Raw genomic sequence first — 11,037 nt, 5'->3', positions numbered from 1 at the left:
TGAGGGGCAAATGGTTTGAAGTCAACGACTCTAACCACTCGGCCACGGAGGCCCCTTGATGCATTCAGTATCTGCACAAGGAACAGAAGTTATTTGTCACTGTGCACTGGACGTACTATCTTCAAATAAATAATAAATTTTTTATGGGTCATTTACCAGTCATAAGTGACCTTTGTATCAAATGTGATATTAAACCATTCTCTAGTTATTTGGCAAAAAAAGTTCTACTGTACCGCCTCGGTAGCCTAGTGGTAGAGCGTCCGCTTCGAGTGCTGGAGGTCGTGGGTTCGATCCCAGGCCGCGTCATACCAAAGACGTAAAAAAATGGTACAAGCAGCTTCCTCGCCAGCCCGGTGTGAGTATAATGTGACTTGATGGGGTATCATGCCACGTGTCTACGGCGTGATATTCCAGTGAGGCAGTACTATAAAGTTGGACATTGTGCTCACTGCTACAAGTAGACACCGTCGTTTATATGACTGAAAATAATGTTGTAAAAGACGTTAAACCCGAACAAAAACACACACACGCATCAATATAATCTTGACCTTTGACCTACTGACCTCAAAATCTGCTGGTCTTTATAAAGTTACATGATATAGGTCCAAGCGTTCTCAACTTCTTGTCCGGAAACGGATTAACTGTTCCGGGTTAATGTACCTTGACTTTTGAGATATTGAACTCGAAATCAAGAGGAATCATCTGCTGGTCAGGTTCAACCTTCTTATAAAGTTTCGTGATTCTATGCCCAAATTTCCTCAAGTTATTCTCCGGATTAAAATTGTCCCGGGTCATTGTGACCTTGACCTTTGACTTACTGACCTCAAAATCGATAAGTGTCATCTGCTGATCATTGACAACATTTCAATGAAGTTTCATTACCATAGGCCTTAATGTTCTTGAGTTATCATCCGAAGCCGTTTAACTATTCCAGATCACTGTGACCTTGGTTTTTGACATACTGGCCTCAAGATCAGTAGGGGTCATCTGCTGGTCATGACCAACACCTTTATTAACTTTCTAGGGCTATGCGTATTTGAGTTAACATCCGGAAACCGTTTCACTCTTCCTTAACGTTTGATCTACTGACCTCAAAATCAATAGGATCATCTGCTTGTCATGACCAACATCCCTATCATCTTTCAAGATCCTAGTCCGAATCGTTCTTGCGTTCTACTGACATAAATAACGTGGTCACCCCGTTGAAGCATTGTTGATGCTTCAATTCGCTGAGTTTAACTAAGTCGTGGCATTTTATTACAGCACAGATTTGAAATCTAATGTGTTTTTCCTTTCACCAAAGGTATAAGAAAACTGACAAAACACGCTTTTATAGACATGTACATTTCCTTTGGGTAGCACGTGCAAATCGTGCAAAAGACAACGATCGCTAGTTTTCTTGACTCCACCTAGTTTTTATCGTAAACTTGAAGGAATATCAGTCGTACATGCTTCGAGCAAAATATGATGCAAATTCTAAACGGATACATCTTTTAGAACTAAGAATATTCAAATTTAGAAAGTGCACACTTTCTATTGCGTTTGAGTATATTTAAGATGGATAGGGAAATGGCGTGAAAAAATAATGGCGGATTCAAATAGTCCTCAGATTTTTGTTGCTCGAAAAATCAAATGTGGCAAAATATTGCACTTTATAAGAGTACAATTCTATGTAGAGTATAGCTGAAGTTTTATGATTTCTTACCTTAGCTACTTAGTATTACAAAAAAAATAGGCTTTCCTTTGATTTTGTATGTAATTTAACGTTTTATATGTGCAATGATCAACAAATCTTCGTTGAGATGAATATTCAACATCGGTTGAAGGTGAAATATAAAACGTTTTAAGATTCATACTTTGGTTTGACTTTTCATCATTTTCAAATAAAAGATTATATAGCAATAGACGTTTTCAGTGGTACAATGTAATCATGACCTTTTCAAAACGATGTGATAGTCATGTCTAATTTGACAACATATTATAACTCGTATTGACGTTATATGATAACTCATGTCCTTTCAATGAACACTATTGTTTTAGAAATATTTTAAAACATTTGGTTTCGGAAAGAAATTAACCGATCAAACAGCAGTTAGTATAAAATCTTGCACATATAATGCTTCAGTTGAATTGCATTTTAATTGAAAAAATGTTTTTGCAGTGTCATTTCGCAATTATACAACTGTGTTTCGTTATAGTCTTGAATGACTGTTTAAGCTAATAGGAAAACTTACTATGTCTTACTTCAGGCTAGAGTGTTTCTTTTTACTATTAGGTTAAAATATTGGTTCTCAAGTCTTCTTTGTTAAATAGCATTATTGTAATCAACGACAACATTATGTACAAACGTAATACAAAAATACCAACCCGACTGCGTTTTGTTGTGGTCATCGTCACCTTAAAATAATAGGAGAAAATATCAGTAGAGAAAGTTTAGCAACAATTTCAGTTTGATCTTGACAATATATTCACAAATCATCTACTAGTAGCAATTACATTTGCTAATAGTAGTACATTTAGTATTGAAGCATGTCATATAACATATTTTGTTAGACATCAAATTATATATGTTTTTGCTAGAGCACAGGCGGAAGAGATAAAAAGTGAATGAACAAGTTAATGATTTAAGTATCTGTTGAAATGAAATATATGGTTAATATAAAATGATAACATAGAATTTAAGGATACATATACGTCCGACCATAATATCTGCCTAGATATCTATATATTGCCATAATCATGTTCCCCTTGCCAGATAAACATATATATATGAAACAATAAAGTAATGCGTAAAGCATATCCATTTCAAGACTACGCAGCAACGTGCTTAGTCAGCAAATGCACCAAACGCAAAAAGTCAGATTTGTTTTCGCCGCAGAAGCGGTGACCTTATAGTAATGTTTATAATGTTTTAACTGACACGCATTTAATTAACAGTCGCTTTAGAATGAGAAACAAGGAACTCCAGACCACAGAAAAATCCGATCCAGATATTAAATCGAACCACACATGGACAGCCGGGACTATGTCTTAGGTACAGACCATGTTAAAGCAGAGCATTGACAACAAATTTTAACAAAATAATAAATGCATTTTATGTTAATGTTTAAAAATAACTATATTCATTTATTACTCTAAACAGTAATTAACATATATTTTTGTTACATAGCAAAGGGTATTTGAGTCTAGGTATTTTAATTAACATCCATTGATACTAAAAGATGTAGTATAATAAGTAGTATAATATACAGTGTAGGTAGTTTTAATCAACCTATCAATCAACTTAGGCTGGCCATTTTACCTTATTTTTGGGGTTAAACTAATTCCAACATAAACTGTTTGTGTAGAAGAAGAAGCATATAACGAAATTTAACATAAGGAAGTCGTGAAAAAGTCATGGCACATTTTTTATATTGATTCTTGGATTCTGAAGTAATGTCTAATGTGTACTACAGCATAAATGTCTACATTTTAGATTTCTAGCAAAGTACTGGTAGTCTACGCTTAGTATTTTACCATCTTTGTCAAAAAGCGTTGAGTGTCAAAATTCAGAACATAAGCGTTAAAATTCAGAACTTGGAATTTCTAACCAAACTTATGCATTCATATTTCTAAAATAGACTCTTCAGCATTGGAGTTAAAAGGAGTTTAACATCAAAAATGTGCATCTCAAAATCAGAAACAAAAATAAAATAGCGGAGATTCGTAAAACAAAAATGTATTCACAATGTTCCTGCAGATGGGTGGGGTACTGTTATTTATAGAATGCTTATTGAACTGTTTTACTATGTAATGCATGCACGGAAATCTTAGTAAAAGTTTGTTTAATTGATATTATTTATGTTCTTTAATTAAAATCTAAATGAAGCTGCCCTAAGATATCACCTAATTTTGGCTTGGATTTATTTTGAGGACTTTTTACCAGTATTGCATAAGTAACTCAATATTATAAATCATCAATAAAACTCCATGTTGAAATTAATTTAAGGTTCTTACATTATTTCTAGTAATACCCTGGGCCTAACTTGATCATCAATTTTTTCAGAATCAGTTTTTTTCTTAGAAAATGCATTTTACGCGGATGATCCATACACTGATACTGATATAGCTCCGTTCAATTGCTGTGGTTTGATCAGGCGGATAGTGAATGATCATGAATCGGGTGCTTTCAGTATAAACAAAATTAAACACTGTGTTATCTTACGACGGATAAACAGACTTACCTACAATTGAAAGGCTGGCATTTCTATTAACAGAGGCAACGCTACCAGTAATGTTACTTTTATAGGTCAGCTCACATCTGTAGTCTCTGGCGTCACTATATGTCAGCTTCTCTTTATTCATATCTAATGTTAAGTAAGTGCGTATTGGTATATTTTTATCCAAAACACCACCAGCAACAAAACCCTTGTCATTTACCATGTCTTTATCTAAAACTGGAGCTTCGGTTAAACCTGCTTCAATTTCAGCGAGGGTTTCCCATGTGTAGTTAGATCTTGGGTCTGTTTCTCGCCGTATTTGAATGTTGTATATCACAGATGCATCTATTTCGGTAACATTGCATGCCATTTTCAACGTTCCTGTAGTTCCTAATTTTACTCGCATCGCTGACAAAGTAAATACTAATCCTGCCACTAGAAAATATGAGGATTTACCCTTTAAAAGACTGAAGATAATATAATCACGGCGATACATATGAAAGTTTTGGTTTTGTGACAACGGGAAACTATTCATAAAGCTGCTGTCATTATTTACATGGTCAGTTGTGTTTCAGTTTCATATAATAGATGATTATTACATAATCATTATTAAACAATAGCAAAAACCCTGCAGACAGGCTTAAATCAAGAGATGTTATCATTTTGTTAAGCTTTAGTCTATCACTTCCGTTGAACCTAGGGTAGTTTGTTTTAAAAATACGTATAATATAGTAACTCGATGAAAGCATGTACCTAATATCAAAACAAACTATTTCTCAAACAAGTTAAGAATTTTTTATTACATGTTTCTCATTTAATGTTGTAAAATTAGTTTCGATAAAATACTGGGTATATCAACTGTGTCTCCATGTATAACGTACAATGATTAAATATTAGGTAATTTTAAATTTTGATACAAAATATGTATTAACGGAAGTTTGCAATATCACAATATTTAACAAAAAAGAAATGATAATTACCAGACTTTGTTCCAGTTATCAAGTATGTGACGACGAACTGAAAAACTAAAACCATTCTTCCTTGTTTCGCTTTCGCTCTTTAAGTAAGTAAGTATAAACTTTGATAGTTAGATAAAATTTATGTATCATTATTATTATCGCCTACTGGTTTTAACCAATATTTTGGCACTATAGGTTTACGCTTCTTTTCCGTTTGTAACTTCATCAGTCTGTAAGTCAGTTCTTATTCGGTCCACACCTCTACTATACTTCAAGGGATTTTGATATAACTTCACACAAATGTTTCCAATAATGTGATAAGTAAGTATTCACAGGGCCGCACATCAGGTCAATAACTGCGCCATCCATTAAAGGGTTTTAATTTAATTAGCACATGTGTTTTCCTCAACAATTTGACGTGTTGCGCGCGAGAGCCAGACCTCTTGCTCAACGGTTAAGGCTGCACTCTTTGCTGGATAACAATTGATGACTACTACTTACGTTTCACTGCATCCGTCCGCCGTGGGTTAATTGGTCATAAAGAATAGAAGTATTTTATAAGCCCAAAATTGCTATTTATTCATATAGTATATCAAAGAAAAACATCTATCTCTATATGTTACACTCGAGCAATTTTTCACGATTATGAGTGGGAGGCGCTATGGTAGAAAACAGTGTTAGAAAATAATGTTTACGTGCTAAGTTAAAACAAGTTTAAAAGAAATCAAACAATATAAGAGTGGTATACCACTTGCCGTTGACGTCATTTGTTTACGGTAACAGGGCAAGCTAAATTGGAAACACCTTCGTCGAGTCGAAATTTCGAAGCAATACTTTTTACTCTTTGATCAGATTTGGCCAAATAAAGCGCATGCAAAGGCAAAAATAGAATATTACACACACATAGTTAATGGTTTTATGAATAGATGGGCAGTTTTGGCCTGGTAACGGTAAAACTGGTTTCTTTAGAAAAATTGTAATGGTGTGACGGCAAGCAAGTGCCCCTTTTGACAGAAAAACGAATTATTTTTGGACATAGAGAGTGTTGTGTGTATTATCGAATCACAAGGATTTAATGCCTGCTCTTTCGGAGACCTTTGACTTTGACGAGAATAAATAGGAAGGATTATCAGAAAAATGTGAAAATTGCCAAAATATAAGGAAAATGTGGAAATTCGAAAAAATGCTAAGACGGCAATCCCGTTAATATGGCCTAGAGAAATACCGCTTCTCAGCAAACCGTGCAAGTATATAGACATTATGTCGCCAAAATATTTATATAATGTAGCATATTGGGAGAGAAATACATTTGTATATAAAACTCGTCCAGAGACTCGCTTACTACAATATTCGAGACTCGTTTCATAGCTTTTGTATTAACTAACAACCGAGTCAGGTCCGCTAGATCTATAAAATAATAATAATAATAATAATAATAATAATAGTAATAATTATAATGATAATTATGATAATAATGCATTTATTCCCAATACATTTTTAATTATCATTGTGAAAAATGTTCTTACAACATAATCACGTTCTTACCATTAGAGCCAATTTAGGAATAGGAGACGCAGTGGAGGGAAGTTCGTCTACGGCGCAAATCGAACTCATGACCTCTGGATCAATATTACAGTGCTTTTACGATGGACATTGGCACCTCTTTAAGTGATAAAGACGTCAAGGTGAAAATAATCTTAATCATAACAGCAGTCTCGTCTTATTTGATAGGGACAGTAATGGAAAATGCATCACCGCATTTTCAGACCTAAACGTCATTATTGGTCACGTATGAAATAACCTTGTTAAGTATGAATAAACATACACATATACATCTTTTCAGGTCGTTCTAGTTTTTAAAAAAGGATTTACAATCAAAACGCCATAGCAGATCTTTTTATTCTTTTGTTATCAAATATATCCAGTTCATATAAGATTGATAAAGATAGGCGTTCTTCATGTTTTGAAGAATAAAAAAAAAAATCAACACCCGTACAAGTTATGCATTGATTTTGGGTTTTAAACATCAAGGCAGGCACGTAGAAACTTGGTATTTATATATATTATAACAGAATGTTTAGTTTGAGAATATTGACTAGTCTAGAATTGTCCTGCGCATTTCAAGAATCCAAAATAATAGTTTTTCTTAAAATTCTGAGATAGTTTCTAGAATAGCCTATTATATTAATCAAAACTTTTATTACGTGGTAATCATGGTAATGTAATAGTTTCAATGTAGTTTTGTAAACTATTTTTATATTAAAGATTTAAACATTCCTTGTGCGATTCGACGTTTGTTCGGTACAACTGAAATGCACGGAACAATTCCAGAACACTCCGTATTTTCACTTCGTGCAGAAATGTACATCTGCTACAACTGTGCACTCCTAAATGCAACTGAATATTAATGAAACATGCACATACTTTGTCGATGCCAATTGTATTGTATTCAAAGCACAAATACACACATATCTCATCTCTTCAGTGTGACGCGCTATGTGTTCCCTAAAACTGGTCATTCTTGTTGACATGTGGCCACACAAATCACATGATAATTGCTTTTAACGTTCTCTTGTCTCATACTACAAGTCTCTTATACTGAACTCCTTTCCAAAAGTTCAGCAGACTTGGAATCGTATCCATTTATGATTCTGTCTCAAAGTGCAAAAACAAAATTTAAAGCGTTTCCGTTTTTTAGTATACATTTTAAAACACCAATGAACGTAATAAGCGAAAAAATGGCATTTTTTTGGAAAGACGTTCGAAAAGGGTAGAATTATTTTTATCTCTTTCGGAAGCCCCGATTTTATGCCCATGAGCAGAGAGCATACATTACTCTCAGTTGAACGCCATTAAATAAGGCTGTTCTCTATCTGCCTACAAACAAGCAATATTATAGATGAAACAGGTCATGTTAACATTGATTTGATATCTGTGTACCATTCAATCTCTTTTGCATCATTTTTTATTTTTTTATTTTAGCTTGATATTCACTTTTTCCCCATCTAAATCTAGATTGTTTTACCGTTGTAACGTTGGGTGATTCGAAAACAACTGAACGTTTTCAGTACGTTTATTAAGAGACGGAAAGATACAAAAGTAGCCGAAAGCAATATAGAATAAAAGTAGCGGAAAGTGAAATGTGTTACATCCTTCCTATTTTAAATTAAAAATAACCACAGTTTCAACATGTAACCAATAAATGCTTAAGCTTTACTGAAAAGTCTTACTGACACATGTAGTTAAATTTACCAGAAACACTTTTATAGAAAATGAATTCAAAGTATACAGTACTTAAACTGTTAAACTGACTACTAGTCCAATAAGAGTTACTTGACTAGAAACTGTATGCAACTGTATAATTATACATTTACACAAGTTAATAAGTAATCCCAAAACTTGATCAATAGTCCTAACACTTAACTATCAGTCTCAACAGTCTAAACTTAACTAATATGAACTTTCACATGTATACAAAATTACAAGACAAGTTTAACTGGAGGCTTTACAGTTCTGCCTGATCTAGTAGTGTACTGATCACTTTTCAAAGTCTCATTAACTGGTCGTTCCTTGGTGGGACTGGACTTTCTCATAGGCGAATGTGGATCTGTTGACGGAATATCATCCGGTGGTTCATCTAGGAAATCATCTGACGGCTGAGATTTTGCGACCGCGTTAGTTTTTCTCAAGTGTCTGCGATTTCTACGAAACAACTTATCTCCAGAAGCGACAATATAAGATCTGGGTTTATCATGTTTCTTAATAAATGTGCCACCTGACCAAGTTTTTGAGTTTCCATGTTTAACCATAACTGATGTTTCAGGTTTAAGCGTAGGAAGAGACTACACACCCTTTCTTTTATCATAATAGAACTTTTGTTTCTGCTTGTCCTGCTGTAAGAACTGTTTTACAATTTGTGAATCTTCGGTCTTCGGTGCCAATACCCCTGTTGCTGCTGGTAGTATGTTCCTAGGTCTTCGTCCCATAAGGAGTTGCGCGGGAGACCGTTTCACTCCTTCAAGCGGCGTTGTTCTGTAATTAAGTGACTGTACAGTTTGAACCGCGCGTGCAGCTTCACCATTACTTGACTGGAAGTGCGGACTAGAAGTTTCATGTTCAATGCCAAAGTCGCGACAGAATGTTTTGAATTCCCGAGACGCGAATTGTGGTCCGTTGTCTGTGCGGAGTTTCCGTGGTATTCCATGAGTAGCAAAGACTGACTGCATAGCTTCGGTACCACCAGAAGTAACTGATGATTCAAGATGTACTACATCTATGTATCTTGAGTAGTAGTCAACTAATAGTAAGTATTTCTTTGATCCAAAGTCAAAGAGATCGGAACCCACCATACTGTACGGCAAATCTGGTGGTGTGGTTGGTTTCAAAGGTTCAGCTGGTTGACTGCTCAACACTGATGCACACGGAATACATTCACTGACGAATGATTTCTCTAGCACGTTGTTTGCACTTAGTAATGCCTAAATGTTACTTGTGAACCAGTTCCAACATTTCTGCGCGAAGAGATGGTGGTATCACGATTATAAGTCCCTTGTAGATAATCCCATCTAATACCGACAGTTGATCTCTTGAGTCCTAATACTGATGTGCTTCAATCGCTACCTCCCTTTTCAAATCAGGCCAACCATTCACAATTATTTCATACAGACCATCAAGTGCAGCTTTTGTGAGTTCTTGTATTGTAGCCTATTTGTCCTTGCTGACGGATATAATGCTAATGAGATCTGCTGTATTTTCAACATCGCGGTTGTCTGACTGCTGTACAGGTATGTATGCGCGTGACAATGCATCGGATATTTCATGTCAGTTCCTTTTCTGTAGATAATTTTCAGATCATACCACTGAAATTGTAGAAGAATCTTTTGGATTCTCATAGGAACTGACAGTAGTGGCTTGGCAAAGATCTGCGATAGCGGTTTGTGATCGTTGTAGACAGTAGTTTCTTTACCGAAAACGTAATTATGGAATTTGTTAACACTAAACTTCACACTTAGCATCTCCTCAATTTGAGCGTAGCGTTTTTCAGTTTCAGTTAACGACCTAGACGCGTAAGCAATGACATGACCTTCTTGCGACCACACTGCTCCGAGACCATCTTTACTCGCGTCGCATTCTATTTCAACGGGCTTGTTGACATCGTAATATGCCAGAACTGGTGGTGAGCTACAAAGCTTTTTGAGTTCTTGGAAGCACTGTTCTTGTTCAAAAGCCCAGGTAAACTAGACGTCTGTGTGGAGATGTATAATGAACAAACAAACTGCGTTGTGGTTTCCAGATTCGACCTTTACTCTATGTGTTATGTGTAACAAAACAACGTTACGTAGGAAGTGACGTCAACGTAAGCGCGGTACGTCACGTTACATAAATGCGCCATAAATATGTTATCGATTCCCGACATACTCGGGGCCGCAAAAAGTAATCAGAATAGAATAAAATATTTTAATAACATAATTACCCTAAAGAAACCACTATTGCTTAAGAAACATTCTTATGTAAATCACATCTTACATGGAACACAGTCTCTCAATTTTCTTTGAATTTTCACAGTCACTTCGTGAAAGTTAATACACTTCTAGAGGATACAATTTCACAATTGCGCGATTTGTAAGTCCATTTTGAGTTCGAATTTTAGCACTTCGAATAAGTCCATCTTTTCCTGGAACAAGTTCTTCAACCACAGCAAGTTTCTAAAGCAAACGGGGAACATCGTCGTGGACCAGCACAACGTCTCCAACAGATATCGTCTGGACATTTCTGCCTGTCGTCTGATGACGTTCTCTTAAAGCGGTTAAGTATTCGTGACGCCATCTATCCCGGAAATGGATGATCATCGTCCTTTGTAGCGTAGCCCGTTTGATAAC

General features: G+C 35.3%; 1 protein-coding gene across 4 annotated transcripts in view; it reads left to right on the top strand.

The window, feature by feature from the left end:
• LOC123561737 (uncharacterized) overlaps positions 1–11,037 on the top strand; it is a 348,910-nt gene that overhangs the window by 168,230 nt on the left and 169,643 nt on the right. The window lies entirely within an intron of this gene.

The sequence above is a fragment of the Mercenaria mercenaria genome, chromosome 10, assembly GCF_021730395.1.
Source record: "Mercenaria mercenaria strain notata chromosome 10, MADL_Memer_1, whole genome shotgun sequence".
In the NCBI taxonomy this organism is placed as follows: Eukaryota; Metazoa; Mollusca; class Bivalvia; order Venerida; family Veneridae; genus Mercenaria; species Mercenaria mercenaria.
The sequence above is the reverse complement of the archived record's forward strand: the minus strand, read 5'-3'. Positions and strand labels throughout refer to the sequence as shown.